The sequence below is a fragment of the Canis lupus genome, chromosome 15, assembly GCF_011100685.1.
Source record: "Canis lupus familiaris isolate Mischka breed German Shepherd chromosome 15, alternate assembly UU_Cfam_GSD_1.0, whole genome shotgun sequence".
Classification (NCBI taxonomy): Eukaryota; Metazoa; Chordata; class Mammalia; order Carnivora; family Canidae; genus Canis; species Canis lupus.
In genome coordinates this window covers 49,664,411-49,683,081 of record NC_049236.1, presented here as the reverse complement: position 1 = coordinate 49,683,081, position 18,671 = coordinate 49,664,411, and the positions used below count along the sequence as shown (strand labels likewise).

General features: G+C 40.1%; 1 protein-coding gene across 5 annotated transcripts in view; it reads left to right on the top strand.

Moving 5' to 3' along the window:
* The window catches only part of LOC111090092 (40S ribosomal protein S24-like), an 85,142-nt gene that overhangs the window by 47,573 nt on the left and 18,898 nt on the right, over positions 1-18,671 (top strand). For 3 of the 5 annotated variants that reach the window (XR_005370874.1, XR_005370872.1, XR_005370875.1), the window contains one exon: positions 9,564-9,683. The exons of the other annotated variants lie outside the window; for them this stretch is intronic. The gene's annotated coding sequence lies outside the window, so the exon portion shown is untranslated. The remainder of the gene's footprint in view (positions 1-9,563; positions 9,684-18,671) is intronic. 5 annotated transcript variants of the gene reach the window in all.

Here is an 18,671-nt window from a genome sequence, read left to right as displayed (position 1 = left end):
CATAGAAGTGGGATGCGGGGCTGCGCCTAGGCCTAGCTGGGGGAGCCGCCTTTGCTGTTTTGGGGAGGATCTGGCGCCGGCTCCGCGTCCCTCCGCCGCTGAGCTGAGCTGAGCTGAGCCGAGCCGAGCTGAGCTGAGCTGCACTGCGCCCCTGTGGCCGCCCGCCGCGCCGCAGCCACCGAAGCGTAGTGGGTTCAAGGGGGCCGTTTGGATTCATTTCCGAGCTGATTTTTTTACATCCAGTTTAAGACTGCAATTGTTTCCTTCGGTTCACAACGAGAAAATTCCCAAGCGCAAAATGATAGAATGTGTGGGACTTGGGTCTGCAATAAACACTTCTTTAGAGCCCTGGACACTTGAATAAAAATAAACTTAGCACTTACCTCCCCTGCTCTTTTCTCTAGCTTTAGCCCTAAGGAACCACTCTCAAGTCCCCAAAGGGGTCAGGCTTCCTTTTGCTTACTGGACTTGACATATACCAAGCAAACCCCAAATCCCCTCTCCAGACCTGACTTCTAATCTCCCCTGAAAATGTGGACTTCTTTTGATTCCCTAAGCTGGGACTGATTGCTGATTGGTGCCTAGAACCCCCACCAGCTCTGAACAGTAATTTCTCCCCTACGGGCCCAGGGGGTGCTTGAGCATGCACATGACCAACATGGGATAGTACAGTGTATCCTCTCCTTCGGTTCCACCGTATTTAATTCTGCCAATATTAATGGGGTTCCTACTCCAAGAGTCCTCATTGTTAGCTTAGGTGAAGAAAAAGGGGGGGAGGATACGGGATGAGGAATTGATACCTACTGCTATTAACCTTGTATGGTTTGTTATTCCTTCCAATCACTTAATGCATGGACAAAGCTTGAGATGTCTGACCTCACCTGAAAGGTTAGGGTCAGATGTGTATATTTTAAAAGCATTTTTTGGTCACCCCCATGATTCTAATACTTTGCCTCAGAGTATCTGTACCAAACTCTTGAGTCCTAAAATCTTACTTTTTAAAAAAGATTTTATTTATTTATTTGACAGAGAGAGAGAGCGTAAGCAGGGGAGAAGCAGAGGGGGAAACAGACTCTCAGGGAGCCTAAAGCCGGGACTCAATCCTACAACCCTGGGATCATGACCTGAGCTAAAGACAGAAGCTTAACCGACTGAGCTACCCAGGCATCCCATAAAGTCTTAAACAATGAGAAATAATGATAAGAATTTCAAGTGAGTTCATGGAACACTATTTGCGGAAGAAGTAATTTTAGAGATCTGTTGGTTTTGCCTACCCAATATCCATTCTTCTATTAATAGAAGCATGTTGGTTTTCCTTGGAAACCACCCCTTCCCTACTCCAGATCTTGCAGTTGAGGTAGGGCTGATTTTCATCCAGTACCCCCAAACACACGCACACGCATGCACACGTCATATATGCATAAACAGCCCCTCCAAGCTCTGAATTTGCTCTTTTTCAGCTTAAGTTTAATTTGGACTCATTCACATCTGAAATTTTAGACTGAAATTCTACCCTTGGGCCTTTATTTTTTTATTTTTATTTATTTTATTACCCTTGGACTATTATTTCCCCCTTGGACTTTTAAATTATTGAGCCTATAAAATCCCCTGTCACTACTTTTTCCCTAGATGACTTTGAAGTGATTTTTGTCTTTTGCAACCAGAACATTTCTAACTAGTAGAAATTTATGAGGCTTTTAATTAGATAAGCAGGGGTGACTGGGTGGCTCTGTCAGTTAAGCATCTGCCTTCTGCTCAGGTCATGATCCCAGGGTTCTGGGATTGAGCCCCACATCGTGCTCCCTGCTCAGCAAAGAGCCTGCCTCTCCCTCTCCCTCTGCCTGCTGCTCCCCCTGCTTGTGCTTCTGTTTCAAATAAATAATAAAATATTTTTAAAATAAATAAGTAAATGAGATAAGCAGCTTTATATTTTGTCTACTTACATAAATTGATGTATCCTGATAGAGGTTTTTTTTCTTGTCTTATGATAAGATTTCCTTCATTGTTCTCAGCAGAGCTTAAGTTTGCTAGACATGAGAAACCCATTTATTTGGTCTCGGTAAGCCTTGTTCAATGTACAGGCATACTTTGGAGATATTGAGTGTTCAGTTCCAGACCACTATAATAAAGTGAATACAACAAGTCAAATGAAATTTTTGGTTTCCTAGCGCATATAAAAGTTATGTTTACACTGTACTGTAGTCTATTAAGTGTGCAAACATTGTCTTTAAAAATGATGTACATAGTTTAATTTAAAAATACTTAATTGCTAAAAAATGCTAACCATCATGTAAGCTTTCAGCAAGTCATAATTTTTTTTGCTGGTAGAGGGTTTTGCCTTGATGTTAATGGCTGCTGACCATCGTGGTGGTTGCTGAAGGTCAGGGTGTCTGGAGCAATTTCTTAAAATAAGACAGCAATGAAGTTTGTCACATCAATCAATTCTTCCTTTCATGAACGATATGTCTATAGTATGTGATGCTGTTTGATAGCATTTTACCCACAGTAGAACTTCTTTGAAAACTGGAGTCAATTCTCTCAAACTCTGCCCCTGCTTTATCAACTAAGTTCGTATAATAATCCAAATTCTTTGTGGCCATTTCAGCAATCTTCACAGCATGTTTACCAGGAATATATTCCATCCCAAGAAACCACTTTCTTTGCTCATTCATAAGAAGCAATTCCTCATCTGTTAAAGTTTCACCATGGGATTATAGCATTTCAGCCCCACCTTCAGGCTCTGCTTCTAATTCTGGTTCTCTTGCTCTTCCCGCCACATCTGTAATTATTTCCTCCGCTGCAATCTTGAACTCCTCAAAGTCATCCTTCAAGGTTGGAGTCAACTTCTTCTAAACTCTTGTTTTATGTTGATATTTGACCTTATCCCATAAATTACAGATGTTCTTAATGCCATCTAGAATGGTGAATCATTTCAAAAGGCTTTCAACTTCCTTTGCCCAGATTCATCAGAGGAATTACTGTCTATGGTTACTATACCCTTATGCAATGTATTTCTTTTTAAAATATTTTATTTATTTATTCATGAGAGACATACACACACACACACACACACACAGAGGCAGAGATGTAGGCAGAGGGAGAAGCAGACTCCCTGCAGGGAAGCCTGATGTGGAACTCAATCCCAGGACCCCGGGATCACACCCTGACCTGAAAGCAGACACTCAAGCACTGAGCCACCCAGTTGCCTCACAATGTATTTCTTAAATATAAGACTTGAAAGTCAAGATTACTACTTGATCCAAGGGCCACAGAATGGATATTGTGTTAGCAGACATGAAAACAACATTAATCTTGTATTTCTCTGTCAGGGCTCTTGGGAGACAGGTGCATTATGAGTAGTCATATTTTGAAAGGAATCTTCTCTAAGCAGTACGGCTCACAGTGGGCTTAAAATACTTAGCAAATCATCTTATAAACAGATGTGCTGTCACCCAAGCTTTGTTATTTCCTTTATAGAGCATAGGCAGAGTAGATTTACCATAATTTTTAAGGGTTCTAGGATTCGGGGAATGGCAAATGAGTATTAGCTTCAACTTAAAGTCACCAGTTGCATTTGCCCCTAACAGGAGAGTCAGCCTGTCCTTGGAAGCTTTGAAGCCAGGCACTGACTTCTCCTTCTCTAGCTATGAAAGCCTTAGATGGCATTTTCTTCCAATAGAAGTTTGTTTCATCAATTTGAAAATCTGTTCTTTGGTGTGCCACCTTCATGAATTGTCTTACCTGGGTCTTCTAGATAACTTCCTGCAGCTTCTCCATTAGCACCTGCTGCTTCATCCCGCGCTTTGATGTTATAGAGATGGCTTCTTTCTGTAAGCCTCATAAACCAACCTGTGCTGGCTTCCAACTCTTTTTCTGCAACTTCCTCCCTACTCTCAGCTCTCACAGTATTGAGGAGATTTAAGGCCTTGCTCTGGATTAGGCTTTGGCTTAAGAGAATATTGTGGCTGGTGTGATCTTTTATCCAGACCACTCAGACTTTCTCTGTATCAACAATAAGACCATTTCACTTTCTTATTATTTGTATGTTCACTGGAGTAGCACTTTTCATCTCCTTCAAGAACTTTGCCTTTGCACTCATAACTTGGCTAACTGGTTAACACAAGAGGCCTTGATTTAAGTCTATCTTGGCTTTTGACATGCCTTTCTCACAAAGCTTAATCATTTATAGCTTTGACTAAAAGTGAAAGATATGCAACTCCTCCTTTTCACTTGAACACTTAGAGGCTATATTGTAAGGTTATTAATTGGCCTAATTTCAATATTGTTGTATGTCAGGGAATAGGGGGAGGAAGGGATATGGGGGAACAGCCAGTCAGTGGAGTGGTCAGAACACACATATTTATTAAGTTCACCATTGTACGTGGGTGCAGCTTGTGGCATCCCACAACAATTGCAGTAGTAACATCAAAGATCGGTGATCACAGATCACGACAACAAATAAAACAATGATGAAAACATTTAAAATATTGTAAGAATTACCAAAATGTGACAGAAACACAAAGTGAGCAAATGCTGTTGGAAAAATGGTCCCACAACAGTACATTAAGAAAATTATTCACCATGACCAAGTAGGATTTATCCCCGGGACACAAGGCTGGTTCAACACTTGTAAAACAATCAATGTGATTCATCATATCAGCAAGAGAAAAACCAAGAACGATATGATCCTCTCATTAGATGCAGAGAAAGCATTTGACAAAATACAGTATCCATTCCTGATCAAAACTCTTCAGAGTGTAAGAATAGAGGAAACATTCCTCAGCATCTTAAAAAGCCATCTACGAAAAGCCCACAGCAAATATCATTCTCAATGGGGAAGCACTGGGAGCCTTTCCCCTAAGATCAGGAACAAGACAGGGATGTCCACTCTCACCACTGCTATTCAACATAGTACTGAAAGTCCTAGCCTCAGCAATCAGACAACAAAAAGACATTAAAGGCATTCAAATTGGCAAAGAAAAAAAAAAAAAAACAAATTGGCAAAGAAGAAGTCAAACTCTCCCTCTTCGCTGATGACATGATACTCTACATAGAAAACCCAAAAGTCTCCACCCCAAGATTGCTAGTACTCATACAGCAATTTGGCAGTGTGGCAGGATACAAAATCAATGCCCAGAAATCAGTGGCATTTCTATAATGAGACTAACAATGAGACTGAAGAAAGAGAAATTAAGGAGTCAATCCCATTTACAATTGCACCCAAAAGCATAAGATACCTAGGAATAAACCTAACCAAAGAGGTAAAGGATCTATACCCTAAAAACAACAGAACACTTCTGAAAGAAATTGAGGAAGACACAAAGAGATGAAAAAATATTCCATGCTCATGGATTGGCAGAATTAATATTGTGAAACTGTCAATGCTACCCAGGGCAATATACACGTTTAATGCAATCCCTATCGAAATGCCATGGACTTTCTTCAGAGAGTTAGAACAAATTATTTTAAGATTTGTGTGGAATCAGAAAAGACCCCAAATAGCCAGGGGAATTTTAAAAAAGAAAACCATATCTGGGGGCATCACAATGCCAGATTTCAGGTTGTACTACAAAGCTGTGGTCATCAAGACAGTGTGGTACTGGCACAAAAACAGACACATAGATCAGTGGAACAGAATAGAGAATCCAGAAGTGGACCCTGAACTTTATGGGCAACTAATATTCGATAAAGGAGGAAAGACTATCCATTGGAAGAAAGACAGTCTCTTCAATAAATGGTGCTGGGAAAATTGGACATCCACATGCAGAAGAATGAAACTAGACCACTCTCTTTCACCATACACAAAGAGAAACTCAAAATGGATGAAAGATCTAAATGTGAGACAAGATTCCATCAAAATCCTAGAGGAGAACACAGGCAACACCCTTTTTGAACTCGGCCACAGTAACTTCTTGCAAGATACATCCACGAAGGCAAAAGAAACAAAAGCAAAAATGAACTATTGGGACTTCATCAAGATAAGAAGCTTCTGCACAGCAAAAGAAACAGTCAACAAAACTAAAAGACAACCTACAGGATGGGAGAAGATATTTGCAAATGACGTATCAGATAAAGGACTAGTATCCAAGATCTACAAAGAACTTATTAAACTCAACACCAAAGAAACAAACAATCCAATCATGAAATGGGCAAAAGACATGAACAGAAATCTCCCAGAGGAAGACATAGACATGGCCAACATGCACATGAGAAAATGCTCTGCATCACTTGCCATCAGGGAAATACAAATCGAAACCACAATGAGATACCACCTCACACCAGTGAGAATGGGGAAAATTAACAAGACAGGAAGCCACAAATGTTGGAGAGGATGCGGAGAAAAGGGAACCCTCCTGCACTGTTGGTGGGAATGTGAACTGGTGCAGCCACTCTGGGAAACTGTGTGGAGGTTCCTCAAAGAGTTAAAAATAGACCTGCCCTACGACCCAGTAATTGCACTGTTGGGGATTTACCCCAAAGATACAGATGCAGTGAAATGCCAAGACACCAGCACCCCGATGTTTATAGCAGCAATGGCCACAATAGCCAAACTGTGGAAGGAGCCTCGGTGTCCATCGAAAGATGAATGGATAAAGAAGCTGTGGTCTATGTATACAATGGAATATTCCTCAGCCATTAGAAACGACAAATACTCACCATTTGCTTCAACGTGGATGGAACTGGAGGGTATTATGCTGAGTGAAGTAAGTCAATCGGAGAAGGACAAACATTGTATGTTCTCATTCATTTGGCGAATATAAATAATAGTGAAAGGGAATATAAGGGAAGGGAGAAGAAATGTGTGGGAAATATCAGAAAGGGAGACAGAACATAAAGACTCCTAACTCTGGGAAACGAACTAGGGGTGGTGGAAGGGGAGGAGGGCGGGGGGTGGGGGTGAATGGGTGACGGGCACTGAGGGGGGCACTTGACAGGATGAGCACTGGGTGTTATTCTGTATGTTGGTAAATTGAACACCAATAAAAAATAAATTTATTATAAAAAAAAGAAAAATGGTCCCAATAGATTTGCTCAAGGCAAGATAGCCACAAACCTTCAATTTATAAAAAATGCACTATGTGTGAAGCACAGTAAAGTGAAGTGCAATGAGTCAAATATGCCTGTATTTGCTTCTGGCATGAGTCTTTAAAAGCTACCCACACAAATAAAATGGAGATAACAAGACTTATTTCACAGACCTGTTAAAGGTAAAATGAAATCACATAGGTGAAATCTCTTTATGCATAAAAATGTTGGGTACCGTTAATATGGGTATCATCATTATGATCATCATCTTTCATTTTCTACCAGCAAAGTTCCTGAATAGTTATTTATTGTTAGAAGTGTTGATAGCTGTACAAATGCAAACTGTAATTGAGCAAGTAAATGGTAAAAACAAGAAATGACTCTTTTAAAGCTATAATCATCCCAGAAATGTGGTAAAAGATCAGTTGAAATACTGTATTTGAAAAAAAAAAGAAGAAGAAAAAGAAAAAAAAATAATGTATTTGAAGGTACTTTGAAAACAAAATGCTGTGTGATAATAATGTGCTGTTATCTCAGCCCTACAGGTCACTGCATCTTAGATGTTGTCGGTTCACACATATGTTTTGTTTCAGAGCTTATAAATATCTGATAATTTTTCTTTAATTTTTAAAAATATTTTGTTTATTTATTTATTTATTTATTTGAGAGAGTAAGCATGAGAGGGGCAAAGGGAGAGAGGGAGAGGGAGAGGGAGAAGCAGACTCCCCGCTTAGCATGGAGCCCACCACAGGGCTCAATCCTAGGATCCTGAGAACATAACGTGAGTCAAAGTCAGATGCTTAACTGACTGAGCCACCCAGGCGCCCTTTATTTAATTTTAGGACAAAAAGCCCACAGCCTGTTTTATAGAGTGCAATCTTATACAATAAATGGCTTTATCTTGGTTTTCATTCTCTTTGGCCTCTCAGTGGCATTTAACCACCCTGGCAACCCACTCCTTCAAATTCTTTCCTCCCTTAGGGTCAGTGACACTACATTTCCCTACTGCTTCTTGACTTTTTCAACTACTTTTGATTCCCCTCTCTTTCCTTCCAACTCCTAACTTTGAGGATGACTCACCCAGAACTCTAATCCCCACCCCCTCTGTCTCTGTCTCTTTCTCTCTCTCTCTCTCCTCAGTTCTTGTAAAATTCACTCATTCTTATCTATCTTGCATCAGTCCAAGTTCCACCTTCCATGTTATTTTGACATGTACATGAGGACACTACCTCATTTTCAATATCTTCAAAAATTCATAATCTCCATTATTCCAATTTGGCTGCCTTTGCAAATGCCCAGTTTCAGTTGATGGTGCTGCCATTGTTCCTATGTCCCCACCTTCACTATTACTTCCCTCTGTTGCAAATCTGTTTTCCAGGCTCCAAGTACTCTAATGCCTTCAAGACTCACTGCTATCTGCTCTCTTGAAGACCACCACACCAGCCCAGGCTCTCATCATCTCCCTACACATCCTTATAGCTGGTCTCTCTCTTAAAAAAAAAAAAAAAAAAAAAAAAGTGTGGGTCCTGAATCCACAATCCCAAGATCAAGACCAGAGCTGAGATCAAGAGTTTGATGCTCAACCAACTGAGCCACCCAGGTGCCCCATAGCTGATCTCTTTGATTCTAGACTCTCCCCATTCCTGTCTGTCCTGTGAGCTGCAACTAAATCAATTCCTTAAAATGCTTTTTTGTGAGTTCCATCAAAGCAAGAGCTCTTGCCCGAATATCTGACACAGTGCCCGCACATATTATGGCTCTTGACTGATTGCCATTCCCGTGTTAGGGGAATTGTTTCAGAGGGTGTGTGTCTCGTGTGTGTGTGTGTGTGTGTGTGTGTGTGTGTGTGTATGTGATATCAACTTCAGTCTCCTTAGTTTAACCAGTTTTCTATAATATGAATTATTCATCCCATCTTATTTCTAATTGCTTTTTAGAGTAAACCACTTACTCAAGCCAATCGTTTTCCTTTTATAAACTTAGCGCACTGGGCAGCCCCAGTGGCTCAGCAGTTTAGCGCCACCTTCAGCCCTGGGCGTGATCTTGGAGACCCGGGATCGAGTCCCACATCAGGCTCCCTGCATGGAGCCTGCTTCTCCCTCTGCCTGTGTCTCTGCCTCTCTCTCCTTCTGTGTCTCTCATGAATAAATAAATAAATAAATAAATAAATAAATAAATAAATAAATAAATATCTTAAATAAAATAAAATAAACATAGTGCACTGATAATTAAGACTAAACTGTTTAGCAATCATTAATTCTCTACTATCAATGTAATTCATCTTCCTAACTAGATTATAATATCCTGAAAGCCTGAAAGTATTAACTGGCTGCTAGAGAATAGTCTTTTGACCTACTCTTTTCACCATAAATGCTACCTCTGACCCCTCAAGTAAAAAAAAATCTGATACTTATCATTGTGTATTTATAATTACTTCTATATTTATAGATCTATAACATATTTATGTATCTCATGACACCTAACACCATGCTGAGTACCAGTAATCACTTATTAAATATTTGCTGGTTACTACACAGGACTAAGCAGCGTTCTACTTCAATTCACTGCTTGACCTGGAAACTCAATACAAGACAGCATCTTCGTGGCCCAACATTATTATCCTTCTCTGAAGATATAACAGCTTAACCCATCACAAAGTGAGTCTTTTGATACTGGGACAATAGGGCCCCGAATATTTATTTTAGCTAAAAAAAAAAAGAGAGAGAAGACGAAAGAGAGAAAGCAATGACAATAGCAGTTGATAAACATGTCTGCACAAATTGTAGGACTTATACTGAGAGACAGCCTCTGAGATGATGCAATGTAATAAAAAAAAAAAAAAAAAACTTTTTTTAAAGAGGTGGTGTAGGGCAGCCCAGGTGGCTCAGCAGTTTGGTGCTGCCTTCAGCCCAGGGCCTGATCCTGGAGACCTGGGATCAAGTCCCACGTCGGGCTCCCTGCATGGAACCTGCTTCTCCGTCTGCCTGTGTCTCTGTCTCTCTCTCTCTCTCTGTGTCTCTCATGAATAAATAAATAAAATCTTAAAAAAATAAAATAAAGAGGTGGTATAGACCAAGAGAATTTTAGCAGTCCAGTCTTGTCATTCTTGATATTTTCCTTTTCTTTCTTTCTTCCTTTCTTTTTCCCCCCACAGCAGGAATGACCAGATGATCACCTGGTAGCCCAAAAGAATTAATGGACCTCTTTTCAATTCCTAATTCAAAGCAAGGGAGTTGTTCTGTGTACTTGGTAGAAGCTAACGCATTGTGTCGATGCAGGAAGGAGCCTCAGAAATGGAGTCTTTAAGGCTGTATAATTCTGCATGTATTTGAATAATTAAAACTTATGTGCCCCTCCCCCAGCCATCCTTTTATTCCTAGCACACTGCAGACATTAATGACATGAAGCAATAGTGCACTCGCACACTTTCTGAAACAATTGGGCTAATTGTGAACTTGCCAACTCCTAACAAAAATGCTAGTGTGTATTTCTCTGCAATTGTGCCCAGCTCCACCAAGAGATAGCAACACTTTTGTCTCCAGTGGCCAAGGCTCACAGATGGGTCACTCGGCTGAGGCAGAACTGGGCTATGCTCTTGGCAGAGGGATTGGCGAGTTGGCTGACTGGCTCAGGAACCTGACTGTCCTGATCATCTCCAGCCTCCACAGACACACTCTTCTGACACACAGTCCAACCTTACCACCTCCCCTCCTCATCAGCATTTTCTTTGGAAAAGTTCTTTTTAACCATGTAGCTCATTTTCACTCTGTTTCTTTGATGACTGTACATTTGCATGTCATATGTATTTATATTTTTAAAATCTCTACATATTTGTTATATGTGTTGTATATAAATCCTTTTTATATATTTGTTTTATATAAATATGTTAGAGAGAGAGGGTGGCGGGAGGAGAAAGGGTTTCTCAACCTCAGCTTTCTTAACATTTCAGGTATGATAGTTCTTTGTTGTGAGAGACTGCTATCCCGACAACCAAAAATGTCTCCAGACATTTCCAAATGTTCCCTAGTGGGAAAAATTGTCTCTGGTTGAGAAGCACTGATGTAGAGTAACGTTGAGTGAATTACTTGAATTAAGGTCTGGATGCATATATGTACACAGGCACAATCCACTACAAAGTGCAACTATATAAAAATTGATTGGAACTGAAATATTTCCAACAGAGACTCATTTTTATTTCAAGAAATATAAGACACAACACAATTAGAGTATTAAAAAATTGAACAAATCCTTACATTTTGTTATAATTTGTCCTTCTTAACCAAGTAGATTTGATATATGAGGCTTTTATTTGCAACATCTGAATAGGGGAGAGAAATGTTTCCAGCAACTCTCCTATACTGCCATACTAGAAGCTTTTACTGTATACCTAGATCCTTGAAAGCATTTTTAAATGAGATGGCTCATGCAGCATGGTATCATGTACAGATGTGCTAGTTTTCAAAACTTTCAATAATTATTATTATCTTATTGTATCCACATAACTATCCCTGGACATATAAATTATTATTTCTCTTTTATGGATGAAGCTCACGGAGGTTAAGGAGCTTCCACAAGGTCACATGAACAGAATGTGCCATAGCTACCTCTAGAACCCAGATCTTTCTGATCTCAAGTCCTGTGTTTAAGCCATTTGTTTTTACTCCCATAATAAGTAAATCAAAGCCAGGAGAAGAAAAAAATTATCCAAAAATCCCAGAGAGGTGGCTTCGTTGGCCCCACTATGGTTTTTGCAAAGGAGTGATAGTGGCTGTGACATGAAGTACTCTCTCACTTGGGGTTAAATCTTGCTCACTGTGGCTTTGGGAATGTCATCCCATCACTGCTCCTTCAAGGAGTTCTTCCGTTAAGTGTCTTCCGGGAGTGTGTTAGAAAACCTGCATTCAGCCCACACCAGGAATAGGATGACTTCCAAATTACACTTTAATCTATTAGGATGTGACACAGGGTGGGTTACTGTGGGGATTGGTAATAAGGGAGGATCCAGAAGAGATGTCAGAGTCTAACAGTGGGATTACAGGGTAGGCCAAAGGGGATTAGGACTGGAAGGTAAAATAGGAGGGGAGTAAGGCTGGAGGAGGTAAAGATGTACAGCCTAAACTAGGCAGAGAGGCACACTTCTAGGTCAAGGAGGCAAAGGGAGAGTTATCTTCTCCATCCCTGGGGATGTTACTTAAATTTGCACCATGTTACAAAGGACTATATTAGTTTGCTAGGGATACCATATCAAAGGACCACAGGCCAGATGGCTAAAACAACTAATTTATTTTCTCACAATCCTGCAGACTAGAAGTCTGAGACAAGGTGTTAGCAGAGTTGCCTCCCTCTCTGGACTCTGGGGAAGAATCTGTTCCATATCTGTCCCCTAGTTTCTGGTGGTTTGTTGGAAACCTTTCGTGTTCTTGACCTATACAGAACCATCACCCTGATCTCCGCTTCAACTTTACATGGCATTCTCACTGTGTGAATGTTTGTCTCCAAATTTGATCTAACGATTCATTAACTTGATATCATCTGTAAAGACCCGCTCTCTGAATAAGGTCACATTCTGAGGTCCTGCGGGTTAGGATTTCAACATATAAATTTTATTGACATAATTCCACCCATAACAGGATCTAAGTTGTATTGGATGCCTACAAATGAACAATTAAATCCTCCTTCCATCCTCTTCTTCCGCCCTGACCCAGCAGAACTGACACAAGATCCCCCACTCCAAGTTTAGACACTGGTGGGACTGCAACATTTTAACAGCTGATGAGTCAACGAGGAAGTCACTACCTTGCCTCCAGGGGAACTAACACAGATCTACTGTGGGTGCCTTTTAAAGCACAAGTCCAGTCTCTAGATATTGTAATTGCTTCTTCTGAGTTAAGGACATTAAAACAGATATCTTTCAAAAAAAAAATAGATACTAGAGGTAAAAAGGAACACCAACACATTTTAAAGTAAACATTTTGAAGGACTTAGACTATGTGCCAGTGACCCAGAAGTAATTAAGACATAATTAAGGAGCACTGTAGCGTAGGGACAGAGTTAATTCATACACATTAAAATGGAACCCAATCATATATTTAAGCCTTTGGAGCTTACATGAAGAAATCCTCAGAGTTCTAACCAAAATCAAATGAGCATCTACAGGAGAATTTTTGCCTTTGGATAATAGCTGTTGTGTTTGTCCTGTGCTATTCAACACTTCCTGGCAACAGCCTCAGGCCCCCTGCCCCCAGAGGAACCCATGTAACCCAGGCTGGGTTGATCATCCCCAACCCCACCATCCACCCCATTTCAGTGACAGACCAGGATGCACAGGTGAATCAAACAAAGTCATTCCAAGTCCCTACCCAGAATTTTCTACTGAAATTTTAGGGAGGAAGTTCACTCTTGCCTTTTGGGTCACACGCAGGAAGAATGTAAATCTCAAGCTGTCAGAAGCCATGTTCCCTACCAACAGGGTAAAGGACAGAAGGATAAAATAATAAGTCCTGGTGGCCTTGAGACCCATTAGAATCTCCAAGAACCCAGAGTTGCACCTGGTTCTAGCTTTTCTTTTTATTTTAGTTTTAATTGTTTTTTTTAATAATAGCTTTATTGATATATGATTGAGGTATAATGAAGATAAACCATAAAATTCACCCATTCAAAGCATACCGTTCAATGGTTTAAAAACACCTGAGCACCTGGGTGGCTCAGTTGGTTGAGTCCCCAATTCTTGATTCTAGCTCAGGTCATGATCTCAGGGTCCTGGGATTAACCCTCATGTTGGGCTCCCCACTCAGCAGGGAGTCTGCTTGGGGATTCTGATTCTCTCTCTCTCTCTCTCTCTCTCTCTCCCTTTGCCCCTCCTCCCACTTGTACACGTGCCCGCACTGGTGCATGTGCTCTTTTACTCTCTCTCTCTCTCTCTCTCTCAAATAAATAAATAAATCTTAAGGGGAAAAAAAGACCATATGACTTTTGCCAGTATCTAACTTTATTTTTTTAAAGATTTTATTTATTTATTCATGAGAGACAGAGGCAGAGACACAGGCAGAGGGAGAAGCAGGCTCCATGCATGGAGCCTGATGTGGGACTTGATCCCAGGTCTCCAGGATCAGGCCCTGGGCTGAAGGAGGTGCTAAACCGCTGAGCCACCCAGGCTGCCCAGTATCTAACTTTAGAACACTTTCATCACACCAAAAAGACACCCCCATCCCCATTAACACTCACTGCCCATTCCCCCTTCCCCAGTCTCTGGCAACCAGCAGTTTGCTTTCTGGCTGTGTGGATTTTGCCTTTTCCAGACATTTTTACTGTTCTCTCACACTGTTTTAAAATTGTTTTCAGGGCAGCCCTAGTGGCGCGGCGGTTTAGCGCCGCCTGCAGCTCAGGGTATGATCCTGGAGACCCTGGATCGAGTCCCGCGTCAGGCTATCTGCATGGAGCCTGCTTCTCCCTCTGCCTGTGTCTCTGCCTCTCTCTGTGTGTGTGTGTCTCTATGAATAAATAAAATCTAAAAAAAATTTAAAAAAAATTTTAAAAAAATAAAAAATAAAATTGTTTGCAACTCTGCTTCCCTAACTAAGGCAAGGGATGTCCTGCAAGGATACTAGAGGTAACCGACAGGCATTCAAAGGAAACAGTTTCTCTTGCAGGGGCTTTCCCTTCTCTCCTATAATTAGGGAGAAGAGGACCTAAGTAAGTCTCTAAGTTTGGAGCTGCCAGTGGGTTCATGCCTAGAGAGTGGTGAACTTTTGTGTGTGAGTAAAACATACATAACATAGTTTTTAAGTGTGCAGTTGAATGGTATTAAGTGTATTCACCTTGTTGTGCAACCATCATCACCATTCATCCCCAGAACATTCTCACCTTCCCTAACTGAAATTCTGTACCCATTAAACAACTTCCCATTACCACCTTTCCCTCTAAGCCCCAGGAAGCCTCTATTCTACTATCTTTATGAATTTGACTACTTAGGTACTTCATGTAAGTGGAATCATAATATTTGCCCTTTTGTGACTGGATTATTTCACTTGGCATGATATTTTCAAGTTCATCCATGTTGTAACATGTCAGCACTTCATTCCTTTTTCTCCCCCAAATTGTTTCTATTGTGGTAAAATATACATAATATAAAATCTACCATCTTAACCATTTTAAGTGTGCAATTCACTGGTATTAGACAACATCATAATGTTGTGCTACCATCACTACCATCCACCTTCGAGCTCTTTTCACCTTGTAGAAGTAAAAGGCTACACCCATGAAAGAATACCTCTCCATTCCTTCCTGCCTCCCAGCCCTGGGCAACCATCATTCTACTTTCTGTCTCTATGATTTTTGACTACTCTCTATACTTCATATAAGTGGAAATAGAGAGTACTTATCTTTTTGTGGCTGGCTTATTTCACTTGGAATTATGTCCCCAAGGTTTATCCATATTGTACATATGCCAGAATTTCCTTCCTTTTTAAGACTGAGTAATATTCCATTGTATGTATATACCACATTTTGTTTATCCATTCATCTGTTGAAGGACACTTAGGTTGCTTCCACTTTTTGGCTATTGTGAATGATGTTGCTATTAACATGGGTGTACAAATATCTCTTTGAGACCCTGCTTTCAATTCTTTTGGGAATATACTCAAAAGTGGAATTGCGGGACGCCTGGGTGGCTCAGTGGTTGAGCATCTGCCTTTGGTTGAGGGCGTGATACCAGAATCCCAGGATCGAGTCCCACATTGGGCTCCTTGCATGGAGCTGGCTTCTCCTCCCTGTGCCTCTCTCTATGTCTCTCATGAATAAATAAATAAAACATTTTTTTTAAAGTGGAATTGCTGGAGTATCTGGTAATTCTACTTCTAGTTTTTTAAGGAACCACCATGCTGTTTTCTATAGCAGCTGTACCATTTTACATTCCCACCAACTATTAGTGCACAAGGATTATAATTTCTCCACATCCTTGCAACACTGTTATTTCCTCAGCTTTTTGATAGTCAGCCTAACAGGTGTGAAATGGTATCTCAATGTAGTTTGCTTTGCATTTCCCTAATGATGAGTAATGTTGAACATCTTTTCATGGGCTTTTTTGGCCATTTGCATATCTTTTTGAAGAAGTGTCTATTCAAGTCCTTTGCCATTTTTGAATCATTGTTTATTTTTTGTTATATTTATTAAGTTGTAGGAATTCCCTATATATTCTGCATATTAATTCTTTATTATATATATGATTTGAAAATATTTTCTCCTAAAGTGAGTGACTTGTAGATAACATATAGTTGATCATGTGTACGTTTATGTGTTTGGTTGGTTAGTTGGTTTGACTGATTATGTTTTATTAATCTCTTAACCTTTGTCTTGATTGGAAAACTGAACCCATTTACGTATAAAGTAATTACTGAAACGGTGGGCAGCCCCGGTGGTGCAGGGGTTTAGCGCCGCCTGCAGCCTGGGGACCTGGGATCGAGTCCCACATCAGGCTCCCTGCATGGAGCCTGCTTCTCCCTCTCTGTCTCAATAAATAAATAAAATCTTTAAAAAAAAATTACTGAAAAGGTACTTATGTCATTTTGCTCTTTGTTTTCATATCTTTTTTTTTAAACACTTCTTTTTCTTTTTTTTTTTAATTTATGATAGTCACAGAGAGAGAGAGAGAGAGAGAGAGAGAGAGGCAGAGACACAGGCAGAGGGAGAAGCAGGCTCCATGCACCGGGAGCCCGATGTGGGATTCGATCCCGGGTCTCCAGGATCGCGCCCTGGGCCAAAGGCAGGCGCCAAACCGCTGCGCCACCCAGGGATCCCTGTTTTCATATCTTATAGGTGTTTTTGTCCTTCATTTTCTACATTACTTTTTTTGTGTTTATTTTTTGTAGTAAAATATCCTAATTTTTTCTTCATTTCATTTTATGTATACTCTGCAGCTATTTTCTTTGTGGTCACCATGGGGATTACACAATATCCTAAAGTTAAAACATTCTAATTTGAATTTCTGTCACCTTAACTTCAACAACATACGAAAAATTCTGCTCCTTTACAGCTTCATCCCCACCCTTATAGCTATTGATGTCACAAAATTACATCTATATACATTGCGTGCCCCAAAACATAAGCTAAAATTCTTTTAAATGCATTAGTCTCAGGGTACCTGGGTGCCTCAGTCGATTAGGCACCTGCCTTTAGCTCATGTCATGATCCTGGGGTCCTGGGATCCAGCCCCACATCAGACTCCCTGCTCAGTGGGGAGTCTGCCTCTCCTTCTGCCCCTTTCCCCACTTGTGCTCTCTCTGTCTCTCTCTTATTCTTTTTCTCAAAAAAATAAATGAAATCTAAAAAAAAAAAACTTTAAATCAATCAATACATTGGTCTCTTCAGTTATGCAGAAAACAAATGTGAAGTTAGAAACCAAAATTATAACAACACTAGTTTTTAGACTGATAATTTTTTTGTATCTATTAACTTCTTATCATATAGAAAGCAAAAAGTGAAATTACAAACTATTGTTAAAATAATGCTAGCTTTTATAATTGCCCATGTATTTACCTTAACATGTATTTAGCTTTACTTCATACAGTTTCAAGTTGTTGTCTAGTGTCCTTTCACTTCAACCTACAGGACTCCCTTTAGCATTTTTTGCAGAGCAGGTCTAATGGTAATTAATTCCCTCCATTTTTGTTTATCTGGGAATGTCTTAATTTCTCCCTCACTTTCGAAGGATGGTTTTGCCTGATACAGGATTCTTGGTTGACATTTATTCCTTTTTTTTTTTTTTCATTTTTACCTTTTTGAATGTATCAACTCACTACCTCCTAGCCTCCAAAGTTCTTTTTTTTTTTTTTTAAGATTTATTTATTTTAAAGAGAGAATGTGTGTGTGCACATGTGCATGCATGGGGGAGAGGTAGAGCAGAGACAGAGAGAGAGAATTTTGAGCAGACTCCCTGCTGAGTGCAGAGCTGACATGGGGCTCAATCTCAAGATCCTGAGAATACGACCTGAGCCAAAACCAAAAGCTGGCCACCCAAACAATTGAGCCACCCAGGTGCCCCTTCCCCAAAGTTTCTAGTGAGAAACCTGCTGATAATCTTACTGAGAATCCCTTGTATGTGACTAGCAACTTTTCTTGCTGCTTTCAAGATTTTCTTTGTCTCTGTCTTGGAAAAGCTTGGTGTAATGTGTATTGGTGTGAGTCTTTTTGAGTTTATATTGGAGTTCGCTGAGTTTCTTAAATGTTTATGCTTATGTCTTTTACCAAATTTGGGAAGTTCTCAGTTATTATTTCTTCAAATATTCTCTTTGCCCCTTTTTCTCTTTCAAGACTTCCCCTCTCTCTGAAACTCTTATAATGTGTACATTGGTCTGCTTGTGGGGGTCCCACAGGTCCCTTAAGTCCTATTCATTTTTCTCAATCTTTTTTCTTTCTGTTTTTCAGACACAATAATTTCCATTACCCTATCTTCAAGTTCACTGATTCTTCTGGCCTCTCAACTCTGCCTTTGAATGCTTCTAGTGAATTTTTTATTTCAGTTATTGTACTTTTCCATTCCAGAATTTCATTTGTTTCCTTTTAGTTTTTCTATCTCTTTGTTTTATTTCCATTTCGTTCAGACATCCTTTTCTTAAGTTTCTCTATGCCTTTTTTATTAGTTCTTTGAG